Source organism: Mus caroli, chromosome 4 (genome assembly GCF_900094665.2).
Source record: "Mus caroli chromosome 4, CAROLI_EIJ_v1.1, whole genome shotgun sequence".
NCBI lineage: Eukaryota > Metazoa > Chordata > Mammalia > Rodentia > Muridae > Mus > Mus caroli.
Genome location: NC_034573.1, coordinates 20,378,357 through 20,394,240, shown reverse-complemented (window position 1 = coordinate 20,394,240; position 15,884 = coordinate 20,378,357).

Here is a 15,884-nt window from a genome sequence, read left to right as displayed (position 1 = left end):
CAGAAGATTCCGGTTGTCCTGAGTGTGTTCTTGCCGGCAGGGACAAAAGCTCAGGATAAGATGTCACAGGCAGGTTGGCCCTAAGGGAGTAAGCAGGGGAGAGCTGTGTTGAAATAGGTGAGAGAGATGCTCCCCTCATCCCTTTCCATCTATGGCAAACAGAAGAGCTGACTGGAAAGTTATTAGAGTGGGAGAGCTGTCCCTGCCTGCTGCAGCAGGCTCTGAATTTTACCTGGGCACCACAGTAAAGCTTGCCCTGGTTGTGGGTCACAGGTTAGCTGGTCCCAAGGACATGAACACAGGAAGGCCAGGCCTTCCTCTTATCTGCTAGACAGTGGCATAGATGAGAGAGAAAACCTCTTCTCCCTCATATATCTCACCATCTATGGCAGGCAGGAAAGCTGGCCCTGGAGTCTGAGAGTGGGATAACTATGTTCCTCACCAGCTGCCACCACCACTCATGAGAGCATTCTATGCACTTCGCCTGGGCATTAGGGTAGAGCTGACCCTGGTTATGGAGGTTGCTGGTAAGCCAGCCCCTAAGGGTGTGTTAGCATGAGAGCCATTGTGCTGATCAGATCAGATACCTCTTAGGCTCAAATGCAGGGCTTTGAATTTGCCCACGCCAACATCTACTCTATTGATAAGCTGGAGTGATGAAGGGGCTACAGATCCAAAACTACAGGATCTCCAAAGCAGTATATCTGAGTGGAGTCCTGGAATGTTTTGGTATTGATGGAGTAGCAGAAACCAGAGGCCTTGTACCAGACCAAGTCATTGCAATGAACATTTGCAAGCAAAAGTACAGACAAAGGGTATCCCGTGGGACACACTAAAGCTTCCACAATATGACGTTTTTCTGTTGTGGGGGAGGTTGCAAGGGTGAAGGGTGGGTGTGAGAGAAGGAGAAGATGAGTGGAAATGGATGAATGATGTGATTCACAAATAATCAATAAAAAGAAAAAAAGAAAGTAAAAGAATCCTTGTACTGGATTCTAAAGTCACTCAAATTTATCATAAAATTAGCCATAGAAAGGTAGACACACTGGAATTGAGGTCTTGGCTATGGTACACAGTGATTTATTTCTAAGTACTAATGCCCATTGAATATATCTAACATATTCAGCATGTGTTTGGTTATTGGCAATAAAACATCGCAAAACTATCAAATATTCTACATAGTTACTGCTTTACTTAACAACTAATATGAAAAAATGAAGCAAGAATGAAAGAACTATTACTGCATCAATATTCTAATACAACTCTGATTCAAAGCATAGTTTTAATGGCCAATTTAAAACAATCTTCTAATAATGTGGAAATATGTTGAATCCCATTTGAAACAGCCCAGCTAGTGAAGGTCAAAGGCAGAAATTGAATGAGTCATTAAAAGTTAGAGAGAAAGGTAAAATCAGATTACTTAGGCTGAAATAGTCCATTACAGGTTTCTTCAGAACGTGAAAGTTTTGGCTTTAAAACCAAACAAACCTAAAGTAAATCTAAAGACAAAATACATAACACAGGAGAGGATAGCCCATATTGTCAAATAGCAAAAGCAAACGGTTACTCTTTGGTTTTGCTCTTTTAGATTGATGAGCATAGTTCAGCATTTTATTGCTGTAGCTGCAATGTGGTTTTTAAAATTAGGGAAAGGAAAATGACTATGGTGCAATGTGATCACTAAAGTCAGATTAAACTGGACACCAGTGGATCTGAACAGCTCTAGTACCTGCTTACTAGCAAAAGCTGTCACACTCAAAACTTAGTCAAGCTTATTTTTCCTGAAGTGCAAAACATCTCACTAACAACAACACATTTCAGGAGGTTTTCTGAGGGGAAATCTGGAAGGGAGATAACATTTGAAATGTAAATAAATAAAATAACCAATAAAAATGATTTTAAAAAAAAGAAAAAAAAGAAATGTAAACTGAAAAGAAACAACACATTTCAACAGTCTTTGTTTCTTTGAATAGAAAATACTTTACTACTTCATAGACACCAACACCTTTAGCAGAAATTTGAAGGTTTGTTTTTACAATTAAAGATGTATGAGACTATATGTTACTTCTTCCTTTGAACACACCAATCTTTGATGACAAGATCTGTGGTTTACTGTAAGTCTGATGAGAGTCTAGGCACTAGCATGGGCAGGTAGTTCATAAATATTTGAGTGATTTTTCCTAGCTTCAAATTATCACCACTGTATGAAAAGGAAATATTAATGGCTACAATTCTCTTCAGAAACCCCTGAGAAGCAATAATTCTTCCATAGAAATATGTCCAGCTCTAAAATAGAGCATCACCCTCCATTGTTCAGTGCAGAGAAGATCGTGAAGGCACTGAAAGGGAGCAGCAGCCACTGTTTACACATTGTCTATCTGAGAAAGACAGGCAGGGCATGCAAGGACAGCCTTGTACCAGACATCACCAACGCCATGTCTGCTGGTTCTTCATTTCATTGAGAGAAAAAGCAGCAAATCACTCATTTTAGTTCTGATTAGCTAAATATGCTTACATTTTCTTTTCTGATTTCAGTGTCCAAAAGAATTAAGCAAACCCAGTCTGAAAGTAGCCAGTGATCATCACATGCATAGTCTTAAATAGACTCAAAATAAATTGTGCAGTTTTGTGCAAATGGTTTAAAACATACATAATTCACATCAATGTTTCATCCTGCTCAGTGGTCTGCAATATGACGTTTATCTTCAAATGCCATCTCTGAGAACTGTTTACACTGATAGGTGGATCAAGCAGTCTGTCCTGCTGACAACAAGGCAAACTTACTTCACTAAACAGGGGACATTATACCTGTCTTAGGGTTTCTATTCCTGCACAAACATCATGACCAAGAAACAAGTTGGAGAGGAAACAGTTTATTCGGCTTACACTTCCATCCTGCTGTTTATCACCAAGGAAGTCAGGACTGGAACTCAAACAGGTCAGGAAGCAGGAGCTGAAGCAGAGGCCATGGAGGGATGTTCTTTATTGACTTGCTTCCCCTGGCTTGCTCAGCCTGCTCTCTTATAGAACCCAAGACTACCATCCCAGAGATGGTCCCACCCATAAGGGGGGCTTTCCCCTTGATCACTAATTAAGGAAATGCCTTACAGTTGGATCTTAGGGAGGCATCTCCCCAACTGAAGCTCCTTTCTCTGAGATAACTCCAGCTGTGTCAAGTTGACACAAAACTAGCCAATACAATTGACCCCTTGTCAACTTGACATACAAATATATCACTAGTAAGCCTCAACCCTTAGTTCTTATCCATCACCAAGATCTTAAATAACTTTAAAAGTCCCACAGTCTTTACATATTAGAAGTTCAATCCTTTAAAAATATCCAGTATCTTAAAATTCAAACTACTTTAAAATTCAAAGTCTCTTAACTGTGGGCTTCAATAAAAAACTTCCTTCAAAAGGGAAAATATCAGGGCACAGTCACAATCAAAAGCAAAATCAATCTCCAACAGTCCAATGTCTGGGATCCAACTCACGATCTTATGAGCTCCTCCAAGGGCTTGGGTCACTTCTCCAGCCATGCCCTTTGTAGCACACCCATTGTCCTCTAGGCTCCAGATGCCTGTATTCTACTGCTGCTGCTGCTCTTGGTGGTCATCTCATGGTACTGGCATCTCCAAAACACTGCATGACCCCTTCAAGTCCTGACCATCAATTGCAACTGAGGCTGCACCTTCACCAATGGCCTTCCATGGCCTCTCACAGTGCAGAGGCTCAGCTGCTCTGCGTGACCACTTCATGCCTTCAAAACCAGTACCATCTGGGTGACCCTTACAAAAGCTGCAGCAGGAGTACAACCTTGGCTATCTCTGCAACACAGCCTCCTTGTGCTTTCAGAAAACACTTCCCAAAAGGTGTCACCTCAACGATTCTGGTCTCTTAATCACCACTAATTTCTTAGCTCCAGCTAACCAGCATCACTAGTCCCAATAATTCAAAGGTTTTGCTTTAGTAGTCCTGGTATGGTGTTAATCACAGCTGATTCTTCAGCCCCAGCTAACCAGAACCATAAAATCTTCACAATCCAAAACAGCAATGGCCCAGAAAAGAGTCTTTAATTTTCCCTCTGAATATTCACAACCCAGGCCTCCATTTTTCTGCACTGTTCTCAACATTATCTTCCAAGCTCCTACACAACATCTCACAGAGTTCTCCACAGCGAATAGATCTTCTGGCCCAAAGTTTCAAAGTCCTTCCACAGTCCTCCCCAAAACATGGTCAGGTTGTCACAGGAATAACCCACTATGCTGGTACCAATTTTTCTTACTCAGGGTTTCTATTCCTACACAAACATCATGACCAAGAAACAAGTTGTAGAGGAAAACGTTTATTCGGCTTACACTTCCATACTGCTGTTTATCACCAAGGAAGTCAGGACTGGAACTCAAACAGGTCAGGAAGCAGGAGCTGATGCAGAGGCCATGGAGGGATGTTCTTTACTGGCTTGCTTCCCCTGGCTTGCTCAGCCTGCTCTCTTATAGAACCCAAGACTACCAGCCCAGAGATGGTCCCACCCACAAGGAACCTTTCCCCCTTGATCACTAATTGAGGAAACGCCTTACAGTTGGATCTCCTGGAGGCATTTCCTCAACTGGAGCTCCTTTCTCTGTGATAACCCCAGCAGTGTCAAGTTGACACAAAACTAGCCAGTACAATACCTTTTATATTTTTTGGCTATGTGCCTAGCCTTTAATGGCTGAACCATCTCTCCAGCCTGTGGGCATTATAATTCTAAACCAGAAACTCCTCTACTGAACAAATGGCCACACATCAGGTCCTGAAAAAATGAAAAATGAGAATTGGCAGCTGTGGCACTGTGGGAATTTCCCTAAAATAAAGCACAGATAACCAAAGCTTTTCAGTTGTAGAAGACATAGAATATTCTTCTCCTCGGAGATTTTCCCCTTAGTCGTGTAATATTATGATGAATTGGCTCTTCTATGGAAAAAGTGAACATATATTTGAATTGCATTCTCTTCTACATCCTCTATCAAGCCTACTATATGCATGACTCCCAACTTTCTTCTCTGTGCACCTGTTGATGGATATTTGGGATTCTTTTTTATCCTTATTACCATAATGGACTGATGCCACATGAAAACTCTTGTTTATGTCATTCTGCATATGGCACAAGAATGAAGTCATAACAAAAAATAGCACTATCATCACGAGGAATGCATTAGAGGTATTCAACTACACACTCAGCATGTTTTTTCTCTTAAAATATCAGTTCCAACATTTTCTAAAAGCCTCGGTAAATAAAAATAAAGCTTTTCTTTATGGTAAGTAAATGCCATGAATCGGTTTATTCATAGTTGTTGCACTAACTTTTTCTGGAAGATGCAGGGGGAGCTGTGCAGCTCTTGTTCAAATAATTGCAAGTACATTAAGTTCATGAATGTAAAGAATACAGCATGTCTAGGAGACAACATGACGTTTTGCAACACATCTATCCATATTTTGGTTCTTACATCCTTTCCAACTCTTCTAGAATCATCCCAGAATGTTCAAGGACATGCTGTAGTGGCCCACCTAACCCTAAGCACACTCATTATTCTGGAGACTTTGGTCAGTTTTATGTTTCTGCATTAACTACTACCCACTGGAATAGGGAGTTTCTCTGGTGAGAACCGAGGATAGCACTAATTCATGCAAATAAACATATTTAGGGTCTGGAGAGTTGGCTCAATAATTAGAGCTCATATTGCTCTTGTACAGGATTCAAATTATATTCCCTGATTCCTTGTTAACCAACTCACAACACTAGGTTCAGGAGCATCAGTGCCTGGTCTCCACTAGCACCTACACTTGTGAAAATACCCATCCTACCCATATAATTAAAAATAAAATGAAATCTATTTTTTAAAAATTGTTTTTAAAATGTGAATATTTACAAAGGAGTTGGACAACACTACAACTTTGCTAAACAATAAAGTAGGTTCTCTCCTGTGTCTATGATCTCCTTAGCCATGAACACTTACCTAGGTCTACGAAAACAAGATGAGTTCTCTCTTGTGGAGTAGTCTTCAAGTATAATCAGAAAATGATTGGTTACCTCCACAGACATCATCCCACTGTTATATCAGAAATCACATTTTGCAAAACATGTTATTATTATAGCCTACAAGATTCTCAACTTGGTAGAACTATTGGTGGTCTTCTTCTCCCATCAGTCTAAATAGAGCTATCTGGAAATGTGCAGGCTAGAGAATATCAAAGAAGCTTCCAATTCCAGCTTGATTACTCTTTCCTTTGCCAAAATATGTGGCATCTACAGCTATAGTGTCTAATCATCTGGTCCACAACAATGGCAAAAATCTGTTTTCTTGAAAGACTTGGGGACAACAACTCATAGGAAGGTACCCTACATCTAACACTGAGATTTTCATTTAATGGCCCATAACTTTCTGGGAGGAACATTGTCTACACACAGAGAAAACTACACTCAAACTCTTCCAAGTCTTCCTTTTGTTTGTAGATATACTTTTATAGGTTTATAAAATGATAGGTTTTCATATTTCCTTATTTGGGTTACTCCTACCACTTCTACCATCCTCTCTCCTGTTCTTCTACCTCCTCCTCCTTCTCTGTTATGGTTTCTATATGCTCAACCAAGGGAATGGCACTATTCAAAGGTTTGGCCCTGTTGGGGTGGGTGTGGCCTTGTTTGAGTAGGCATGGCACTGTGGGTGTGGGTTTTAAGACCCGCGTCCTAGCCAGTATTCTGCTAGCAGCCTTCAGATGAACTCTCAGCTCTGCCTGCACCATACCTGCCTAGATACTGCCATGCCCCCACCTTAATAATAATGGAATGAACTTCTGAACCAATTAAAGGTTGTCCTTTATAATACTTTTATTGGTCATGGTGTCTGTTCACAGCAGTAAAACCCTAACTAAGACATTCTCTTTCCTTGCATAGAATGTCTTTATTATTCCATACTCCATGTTCAAGTTTGATGTATTCTATTACACCTCTTCTGTTAAGAACTCTACATCTCTTAACCTAATGACCCACTTCAATTTCTGTCCTTTCCTGGCACCCAAAACATACTGTTTTAAGTATTTATAACAGAACCTGGATGTAAAAAATAAATAAATAAATAACCATACAGCATCTGTATTTCAGGACCAGGGTTACATATTCAGTTGATTTTTCAGTTTCATCTAACTTTTTAGAAATTTCATTTTCTTTATAGTTGAATACAATCATTTTAAATATGTGCATATTTTCATTGTCTATTCATCTGGTGGGCATCTAGGTTTGTTCTATTTCTTCACATAGTGAGTACTGCTGTAAAGAACAAGGATTTAGAAGTGTCTCCAAATTAGGGTATAGAATCATTGACTAATATGTAGAAATGGTATAGCTGTGTCATACAGCAGTTCTATTTGTAGGTATTTAACTATTGACCACACTCATTTCCACAGTAGCTATTACAGTTTATACTCCTACTAATGGTAAGTAGGGGTTCATTTTTCTGTATATCTTTGCCAGCATTTGCTGATTTTGATTTTGTTTGTTTGCTTCTTTGTTGCTGTATACTGTAAGGACCCATGATACCCCAGACTCAAATAGTATGTAAACACAAAGATTATTTTATTCTGCAGAAGTTCGGCATTCTAAAAAGATGGAGAGACCCTGAAGTTACCTCACAGACCTTATTTAAAGCACAGTTGGGGAATTCTGGGGAGGGGTAAGAGACCTCTATCTTAATTTTGACTCTATATCTAGGTACATTCCAAAACTATTGCTAGGGCCAGGTCTTTTGGGGGTGTGGAGTGAAAAGGCCTGGAAACTGTTGCTGGAAAAGTCTGTAAATTGTTGCTGAGGAAGTCTGGAAGCTGCTGCTGCTGCTGACCCATTGTCCTTGCCTTCTGAGGCCTGGACTTGCCTGGACTCACCCAGTTCTTGGAAACAGGGATTTGGGCCTAGGCTCCTGAACTGCCCTTTGGAAGCCTGTCATGGAGTCACCCTAGCCTTCTCAATTCTGGCCATTCTGGTGGGATAAAAAGGAAATCTCCAAGTATTAGTAATCTCTGTTTCCCTATGGCTAATGATACATTTTTTGTTGTTAGTTTTCAGATAGTGAGCACTATTTGAAGTATATTTGGTCATTTGTTGTAGGAGTGAGTTGGAGTGTTCTGATTATTGCTCTGCAGTGGCCCAGGCATGCACAGCATGTGCTTCTTGCTCCATTCACTAACCCGGGAATCTGTCTGAGACCCAGAGTCACGAACTATGACCAAGGCAGCCAGTCCGCTGGTACCAGCTGTGCAGGACAAACAGTTGTGGACTAAGAGGACAGAGGGTACATAGGCATCCATCATTATTTCATTAAATGAGTCTACTACTCATCCTGGCTCCCAGAATCTGTGTTGTTGAGACCTCTGCCTTCTTACCACACTACCCCTAAGGAGAGTCTTGGGGCAGTGGGCCGGAGGGCTAAGGCAACATCTTTTGCTTCTCCTCTTGTAAACTATCCATTTGGTTCTCTAGGGCACTTTAAAATTATGTTGTTTGTGTTCTTAATTAGCTCTTTGAAAATTGTACAATTCATCAGATGTATAGTTGGCAATGATTTTTGTCCCATTCTACAAGCTGCATATTTGCTTTATTAACAGTATCCCCCCTTTTTTTTTAGTTTTGTAAGATCCCATTTGTTTACTGTTAGTCTTATTTCCTTGTTTTTTTTTTTTAATGACTGGACTTCTATTCAGAAATTCCTTACACATGCCTATATCTTGAATTGTGCTCTCTTTATCTGTAGAAGCCTCGGAGTTTGGGGCTTAACATTAGAATATTTGAGATAAGTATTTGATTAAGAAATAAACATCAAGTTGTATTCTTATATATGCAGATACTCAATTTTCCCAGCACTATTTTTTAGGTGTGCTAGTTTTTACTCTATGTGTATTTTTAGCTTTATCAAAAATCAAGTGGCTGTGGTCTCATGGGTTTCCTGTAGTCTCTGAGTCCTCTGTTCTGTTTGTTCATGTGCCTGTTTTATGTGAGCATCACACTGTTTAATTACCATCTCTGCAATGCTCAAAATCAAGTACGCAACACTTCCAGTAGTATTCTTTTTCCTTAGAACTTCTTTGGTTATCCATGAGCTTTGATGCTTCAACATAATTCTTTCTGCACACTTCTGGAAAAATTTTTATTGGGATTGTATTATATTGGTAGATTGCTTTTGGTAAATTTCCCATCTTTTTGCTATATTAATCTTCCCAATCTGTAATTATGGGAAGTCTTTCTACCTTCTAATGGCTTTTTCAATATTTTAGTTTTGCTAAAATTTTATTGCAGAGCTGTTTTTTCGGGAAGAGATCTTAAGCACAGAAGGAACCTGCAGGCAAGAGTTGATGTAGAGACCATGGAAGGTTGTTGCTTATTGGCTTGCTTCCATAGCTTGCTCAATATGCTTTCTTATAGAACCCAGGACCACCTGCCCAAGAGTGTCCCACCCACATTTGCCTAGGCCTTCCCATATCAATCACTAATTAAAAACATATTCTATAGGCCTGCCTATAGCTTGATCTTACTGAGGTATTTTCTCAATTGAGAATCCCTTAGTTTTAGGGAATTCCTCCATATTTCCTTCCTTACAACATCTTCCTTCCTCCTCCCAGTCTGACCCTCCCATTCCAGCCCACCAATCTCTGTCCATCAATAACTATCTATTCTATTTTCCCTCCCTAAGGAGATCCTTCTCTCATCTTTGATAGTATAGTATAGTGTAGCCCTTTACACTATATTTAAGGATTATTATAAGAATTTCAACTTACTTATTTTCTTAGTCAGGGTTTCTATTCCTGCACAAACATCATGACAAAGAAGCAGTTGGGGAGGAAAGCGTTTATTCAGCTTACACTTCCATACTGCTCTTCATCACCAAGGAAGTCAGGACTGGAACTCAAACAGGTCAGGAAGCAGGAGCTGACGCAGAGGCCATGGAGGGATGTTCCTTACTGGCTTGCTTGCTCTGGCTTGCTCAGCCTGCTCTCTTATAGAACCCAAGACTACCAGCCCAGAGATGGTACCTCCCACAAGGGGCCTTTCCCCTTTGATCACTAATTGAGAAAATGCCTTACAGTGGATCCCATGGAGGCATTTACTCAACTGAAGTTCCTTTCTCTGTGATAACTCCAGCTGTGTCAAGTTGACACAAACTAATCAGTACACTTATCAAAGACTTAACTACCCTCAATATATATAAACTAATACATACTATATTTGTCTTTTACAGTCTGTGTTAACTCACTCAGAATAATTTTTCTAGTTCCATCCATTCAACTATGAATTTCATGATTCTCATTTTTTAATCAGCTTAGTAATATGTTCCATACATTCCTTTATCCATTCATTTGTTGATAGACATCTAGACTACTTCAAATTTCTGGCTAGAGTGAATAGAGCAGCAAGGAAGATGGTTTACCGAGTGTCTCTGTGGTAGAATTAAACCTCCATTGGGTATATGCCCAAGAGTGGTAAAGCTGGATCTGGAGGTAGATCTATCCCCAGCTACATAAGGAACTGCCATACTGGTTTCCATAATGGCTGAAGAAGTTTCCATACCCACTAGCAATAGACAAGTATACCCTTACCATCATCCTTGCCAGTGTGATCTGCCACTTGTATAGATGCCGTCCATTCTGGCTGGTATAAGATTAAATCTCAAAGTAGTTTTGACTTGCAATTCCTTGATGATTAAGGGTATTGAGCACTTTTAGGTATTTCTTAGCCATTTGTGTTTCCTCTTTGGATATTTCTGTGTTTAATTTGTATCCGTTTATTAATTGGGTTGTTTTCTTTTTTGCCCATTTTTGAAAGTTCTTTATATGTTTTGGATATTAGCCTTCTACTGGATGTATAGTTAGTAAAAGTGTTTTCCCATTCTGTAGGCTGCTGCTTTCTCCAGAAGATGATTTCCTTGGTCATACAGAGCCTTTTCAGTTCCATGAGATCCCACTTGTCATTGATCTTAGTGCCTGTGCTACCTGTGTTCTGTTCAGAAAGTCTTTTCCTGTGCCAATAACTTCAAGGCTATTTTTCTCTTTTAATCAGCTTCTCTTATATCAGATTCTTTACATATAGCTTCATGATGCAGTATTTGGAGCTGAGCTTTGTAGAAGGCGATAAATATGAATTTATTTGCATTCTTATGCGCTTATGTACTGTGGACAACACCATTTATTGTAGATGCTGTCTTTTTTCCCAAGTGTGTATCTCTGGCTTCTTTATTAGGAATTAGGTGTTCATATCTGTGTGGATTTCTGTCTCGGCATTCAGTTCTGTCCCATTGATCAACATCTGTTTTATGCCAATACCATGCTGTTATTATTATTGTAGCTCTGTATTACATTTTGGGATCTGGAATGGTGATACCTCCAGCAGTTCTTTTATCAGTCAGATATTTTTTATGTGTGTTTCCATATGAAGCTGATGATTATCCTTTAAAGTTCTATAAAGAATTGTATTGGAGCTTTGAGGTTGATTACACCTGTAGCTTGTTTTTAGTAGGATGGTTGTTTAGAAGGATGAACATAGGACATCTGACAAACTTCTATCATCTTTGATTCTTTCTTTAATATCTTGAAGTTTTTCTTACACAATTTGTACACTTGCTTGCTTATAGTTATCTCAAGATATTTTATATTACTTGGCTATTGTGAAAGATGTTGTTTCCCTAATTTCTTTCTCAGATTATTTGTTAATTTTTATATAAGAAAGTCTGGACTTTTACATCTTAATTTTGCAGTCTGCTACTTTGCTAAAAATGCTTATCAGCTATAGGAGTTTCCTAAAGGGGTTTTTATGTTAATTTATATATACATTAATTCATCTGCAAATAAAGATACCTTGACTTATTTCTTTTCTAGTCAAATTCCTCCTGATCTTCAGTTGCCTTATTGCTTTAGCTAAGACTCAAGTACTATATTAAACAGGGATAGAAGGAATGAAAATCCATGTCATGTTCTAGACTAGTAGAACTGTTTGAGTTCTTTCCATTTAGGATGATGTTCATTTTTGGCCTTTTGTACATCACATTTACTATCTGAGGTATGTCCTTTTTATCCCTAACCTTTCAACTTAAATCTCCCTCCATTTGAAACTTGCCATTTTGACCAGTTTGTTTCTTACTTAGTTTATTTTCTTCTTCAGAATACATTTTTCTTTAGTCCTGTCATAAACACTATAAGAGACTGCTCAACAAATACATGGAAGGAAGTAGGAATGAGGCCTTAACTAGCATCTTTGTAGCCTTTGGGTGTGGTGCATGTTGAATTGAGACATCCAAAGGCTTTGTTCTAGATACCTTCTTATGTGTCTCTGTCTGAGAAGCTACCACCTACATTCCTTCCTATAAAATATCTTGTCTCAGGGCCACAACCTCATGTCTCTTCCTTCAAATTGTTGGTCTCTAATGTGTAACAGAACAATTCTATCATTGATTCTTCTTATGCCTTTTGGAATTGAGTATTCCTTGTGAAGCACATGCTCCAGTGCCCCCGCCCCTCCCAAAAAAAATTTAAAAGAAAACCATTTTATTGTTGCTACCATGAGTTTGTGACATGCCTTCTCAGGTTTACAGTATTTTCCTAGACAAAGGAGATAATTGGGCCTGTGCTTCCCAATTCTAAGAGATCAAGCTACCAAGGGTCTGCTGAAGACTTTACTTGAATGTAGTAAAATACAACACCACTCCAACAGCGCTTCATTTAAACAATCTTTTTCAAACGGTCTTCTACTTCCATATCACTTACATCTTTCCACATATCCCTGACCTGAGAAAATTAACAAAACAATAGGAGGAAAAGCATTTTGACAGTCTCTCATCTGTGTCTGTTCAGTAGGCACAGAACTCTTGTTCTTCTTAGAGTCATGACTAAAATTTTAAAATGAAAGATGCACAAAATTCAACAGTTTGTACCACATTTGCTACCTAATTTTTATCTGTTAGTGATGTATAATTTTAACAAATTTCATTAAAATATCACATTTCCAGTAATATGAACTTTATTGCTTTTTCACTTTAAACATTAACCTCACTAAGAGTGTTTTCCAAATTACTCTATATTTTGTTGATATCTTTTTTTCTATTTCTATGATTTTTAGTCTGTAATTTCTTCCAACTGTGTGTGTGTGTGTGCTTCTTAAATTTTGTGTCAAATTTTTATTTTGTTTTGATTTATTTTGTTTTTTGCCAGTGTTTATTGTCTCCAAGTAATGCTTATGTAAAACATATCCCACAAATTTGCCATGAGCTTCTGTGGTAAGGACAGTGTTTATTTTAGGAGGTCAATATAAGAGGTATTTTAAAGTTAGTTGCTATAGACCTCTAAGTTTGTTGAAGTTAGCATGATCTTAACATAAGGCTCATTGTTTAAAGTTTATTGAGGATTCATTTGTGGTCTTATACATAAAATCTATGAATTAATTAAGAGAAGACTTTTGTGTGGGTGATGTTGTTTATACATATGTACATTTCTACATAAATCCAATATTTTCCTTTTAATTTTTATGTAAATCTGCTATTTAAAGAGCTCATTTTATTACATCTCTCAACAGTTCCCAGCTTTGCACATGCCTATTATTCGTTCCTCAGAACATTGCTGAGATCCATGCTTTGCTGCTGCCCTGAAAACCTGCACATTATACACATGATCATTGTGCTTTCCAAATCTAATATGTCTTGAGCCAACAAATATCATCCTTCTATGCCCTGTTATGTTTCATTTTATTTTAATTTGCATATTATTGAAGCAACTATTTGATATTATATCCACACTCATCTTTTTTTATTCATGCCTGTGTAAAATGGCAGCCATCTTTCCAGTCTTCTGTGGCCTTGTTCTTCTCTCCTCTACATTTTTCTATTATATTTATCACATTTCGATATGCTGGAGAATTTAATGACTCATTATTTGCCACCTGTCTTTTCTGAATGGAAAGTTCAAAAATACAGTGAGAAGCTCTTTTCATCTGCCTTGCTTCCTCTGTACCCAACACCTGAAAGAGCTGCTGACACCTGGGAGGCACTGCACAAATATTTGATGAATGAATGAATAAACACTTCCATATTCTTTTGTTGAAATGCACATCTCACAGACAATAGTGTTGCTTATTTATATGTTTATTTTAAGTCCCTGTCCTTACATGCCTTTATTATGCTGTGTGTTGGGGAGCTGGCATCTACAAATGACATTTCCAACATCTCTTACCAACTGGCTCCCTGTCAGGATGCTGCTAGTAGTGTCCTGGTGGGAGTTTGTATTTTTCAATCCCTTTCATCTTGTTTCCAGTTTGGGAAAGTCTTCAGTGGTGACAGAAGCAGACGCAGTAGTGAGAGAACCAAAGTGGCTTCAGCACAGCCACAGATGACAACAGTGATAATAGTCAGTTCATCAACAGGGGAGACACACAGGCTCTGACAAGCCTGCCTAGAGTGTCATAGCAAGCAAGGTTTGGGTCTCAGTTTCTCTCTCCTTCTTTCCTTCCTTCACTTCCTCCCCACTCCCACTCTCAGTACTAAATATTGCCTGCATTTGTGTTCATCCCATATTTGAGTAACCAATTATTGACATCAAATCTCTTCTAAACGAGGTTAGAATTGTTAAGGCAGAGGCATTATAATGAGGAGTTCAAGGTCATTCGTGGCTACATAGGTCAAAGGGAGCCTATGATATACAAGGTAATGTCTCAGAATAAAAAAAATAATCTTATCTAAATACTTAGAATATTCTTGTGATAGTAGTTTAATTAATAAAACTTAATCTAATGTATGTGTTTAGATACTTTGGTTTAATTCTAATGTATTAAAATTGTTCTTATAATGAGATTTTCTTATATTTAATTTTCAGTGTTCTACATCATAATACTTTCTCTATATTAAGAGAACCTAATTTCTTCTCTTCCCTTTTAATAGAAAATAAATTATTTTCTCATACAATATATCACGATTAAAGCTTCCCCTCCATCTACTCCTCCTATCTCCTCCCCACCTCCCGTTCCATTCAGATCCAAACCCTTTCTATTAGAAACACTCCTTAGAAAAGAGCAGACTTCTAAGAGATAACAACAAAAAGCAAAACAAAATATACTATAATAAGATAAAACAAAACCATCAGATTGAAATTGGCAAACTAACAGAAGGAAAAGAGTCAAGAGAAGGCACAAGAATCAGAGTTCCACTCATTCATATACTCAGAAGGTACACTAGAATTCAGCAGAAAATCCACCATGTCCTGCTTTTCTCTATGGGGAGAGCTTTAATCCTCCTATTTTCATCTTGTTATGTTTGATGGGTCAATTTTGTGTTGGTTCAATCTTCTTGATTTAATTTTCACAGGTCTTTTTTTTTTTTTTTTAATTTCCATGTGTCTTCTAGTTTTGTTAATTGGAACCTTTCCCTGCTTTTGTTTTGTTGTTATTGTTGTTGTTGTTATATGTTTCTTTGTTTGTTTGTTTGGGGGGTTGTTGTTGTTTTTTGTGGTTCAGCTATTGTCTGGTTGCATTATTGGTAGTTCTTTGTCTTCCTCTGCTATTCTTGTCTGTTTGGGGTCTAGGTCATGATGAATCCATTCCCAGCCCTGTTTTTAATCCACACCTCTCATGAAATAAATTATTTTCTGTATTCTTGAAAATGAGTTTTTCTTCTTCCTTTATGCATTATTTCCCTTTAAGTTTATTCTGCAGTGATGGCTTGTTGTCATAATTGCATTATTCTGTGCTTGTTTTCAAGTGTAATTTTTTCATTAGTAATACGAGGCAGCACGGCTGGTTATAAAAGCACTTGGTTGTTCGTGCTCTGAAGTAGAACACACCATTCCATGCTCTCCTGGATCTTAGTGTGGCTGCAAGGT